This window comes from Pteropus medius, unplaced genomic scaffold (genome assembly GCF_902729225.1).
Source record: "Pteropus medius unplaced genomic scaffold, Ma_sr-lr_union100, whole genome shotgun sequence".
In the NCBI taxonomy this organism is placed as follows: Eukaryota; Metazoa; Chordata; class Mammalia; order Chiroptera; family Pteropodidae; genus Pteropus; species Pteropus medius.
The window spans coordinates 5,385,826-5,388,649 of record NW_024345600.1 but is presented as its reverse complement, the minus strand read 5'-3'; the positions used below and the strand labels follow the sequence as shown (position 1 = coordinate 5,388,649).

The 2,824-nt window shown below is 35.9% G+C and overlaps 1 pseudogene; it reads right to left on the bottom strand.

Moving 5' to 3' along the window:
- Positions 1-1,922: 1,922 nt before the first annotated feature.
- On the bottom strand, positions 1,923-2,519 carry LOC120611753 (ubiquitin-conjugating enzyme E2 S-like; annotated as a pseudogene).
- Positions 2,520-2,824: the final 305 nt, after the last annotated feature.

Sequence of the window (2,824 nt, the reverse complement as noted above, 5' to 3'; positions counted from 1 at the left end):
ATACACTTGCCTTGCCGGTCTTTTCCATACACAAAAAAGATGCCCTAGTCTGAAAATAATTCTTTCTTTTCTTTTGCTAATGTATCCCCTGTCACACTCTTCTTCCTCTAAAACCTTCCGTGTTGTACAACCCCTCCAAATGACCTTGCTAGACGGGATGTTGCCCGATTCATGAAATGGCTTAATAAAGCCAATTAGATCTTCAGATTTACTCAGTTGAATTTTGTTATTTAACAGAGCCTAGATTTAAACCCTGTCAGATTCCACACCCCACATTTTAAATATAACATATTCTACCTCTCTAATACCTTATAACTAGCAATATTGCCTAATGAATTTACTCAGGTGTGTGAAACTATACACAAATATTTTTATTATATCAATACAATTGTTAGTCACATTTTACATACCTTATTTTTCAGGGTTAAAAACATCATTTAAACTATTTTTTATTCAATCTAGTTTAATAGATATTGTATTTATCAGTTTAGATAATCATAATCCCTTTCCAATGTCTGTACTCATCACTGATGCATTTGTGAAACGTAGCAAGCTGTTCAAAACTAAATCTATTAAATACAGTACACCTCAAAAATAAAGAACAGTGTTTCTTTAGAAATGTATACTACAGAATTTTCTTCCTTTACTAGTTAGTTAATACAAAACAAATCTTAATTTGCAATTAACGGTGCATTTGTTTCCCTGAGGCATGAGCAAAACCCAGCTTTTCTTTTCCCTTCACTTTTTAAAATAATGATTCCTAGTATCTGGCATATAGCAGGTACTGAATAAATATGATAAATTAATGAGTGGATTGAAAGGAACAAATTCATGCAGATCATTGAGATTTTACTCCTTTGCAATTACAATCTGAAGAATTTGTATCTAAATGGAGGTAAAAAATACATATCTAAAACTGCCATTATTTGCAGACAATATTACTGTATATTTGAAAAACTCAAAAAAAACATTTGAAATGTTCCTATAAAACAAATTAGTAAAATATGAAATGAATGTTCATATGAAAAATCAAAAACCATAATGTCTACATACATTAGAAGATACTATTTATAGTAGTAACAAAAAATAAAACAACTCAGAATAAACAACAAAATATTAAAATTCGTGTGACAGAATTACTGAAATATCCCTGAAGGACGCAAAGGAGACTTGAAAGAATGGACAGACATGCAATGTATTAAACAGGAAAAAAATCAATATTTCATAAAGATATCAATTCTCTCTAATCTAATGCACTCCAATAAAACTGACAACAGAATTCCTTTTATTCTGGAAATAAGCTAATTCTAAAATTGTTATGGTAAAATAAACAATCATTAAAGTCAGGAAAACTCTAAAAAGCACAAACACTGAGGCAGGGCATGGGAATTCTAGGGCTGAGGCAGGGAAAGTACAAGACAAACTCCTAAATTTATTCATTTAATAAATATAATTGAGCACATATTTGGTACCAGGCATTTTTTAGGTATTAGGAATACAAAATTTTTGCCTTTATTTTAGTGGGGAAATCAATCAACAAATTATATATATAATTTTATATTAATATACATTTAATATATTTTCATGCATAGTAATGTTATTATAAATCAGTATCACATATGTAGATACTACATATATTAGTATATATACTTTGTCTTAAGCATATAAACAGTTTGAGAAAAATTAAGCAAGGAACAAGAATAGGGCGCTCTGCAGAATAACACAATTTAAAATAGAGAGATAAGGAAAGAGCTTACTTTTATTTTTCTTTATTTTTGCTTTTCTAACTTTATTTTGAAAAACAAATCCAGGGCCCAGTGTCCCCATGCTCTACCCTACTCCAGCAATAATTTAAATAACTTAGAGACAATGTTGTGGGTCCGAGTCAGGAGGGTCAGATCAGGTTGAGTAGGAAGAGCCCACTAGAGCCACGAAAGCATCTGCCCCTTTTCCATCTTTTTCTTTGCCCCCAGCTTCTTATTGCACTTCCCTGGGTGCTTCTTGGCCATGGTGCCCTCGGCTCCTTCCAGGTACCCTGGGGCTACAGGGTGGGTGGAGGACATCACAGCTGCACTGGCCCCAGTAAATCTTCCTGTTTAAGCAGGACCCAGCAGGACACTCCCAGCAATTTTCCAAGAAAAGGCGACTCGCCTCCTCTTTAAGGACAGACTCAAGGTGAGGGTGGATCAGCAGGCACTTGGTGGTCAACATCACATGCCAGAGGCCCAGCTCGGCCATCCAGCCCCACTTGAGCATGTTGATGCGAGTCTCACCATTAGGCATCCACAATGGATGGAAAATTTTGGTCAGGAAGTAGCCCATAGGGTGCAGGGTGGGAGATTGGGGGGCAGGAAAGTCCTTTCTCAGCAGGAGTTTCATGCCCAACAGGTTTCATGCCCTGCAGATCAGTAAGGTCCTCCTCATTGGGAAAGACTTTGATTCCACCTGGCAGGTCAGCGGTCAACATCGTCACCTCCTTGTACACCAGGCGGTGGGGCAGGTGGGGGCAGGTTCTCCATGTTGAATACCTGATGTTTGACAAAATGTTAAGCTGATGAGAATGTGAGCCTTAAAGATTGATAGGAGGAGAGCATTCCATGCAGAGGAAACAGCAACTGAAAAGGTCTTAAAGCATGTACATCATACTATAATTTTTTAGGATTCCTCTTCACCTCAAAAAATAAAGAAGAAATTCCATCACTTCTGAGTTCTAGGTTGTTTATAAGTTGTTAATGTCTTATCTAAAGAACATTTTGGAACACATGTATATTCTTTATAAATCCAGGGCTTAGCATAGTGAGAAAGGATAGAAAAGATCGAGTAC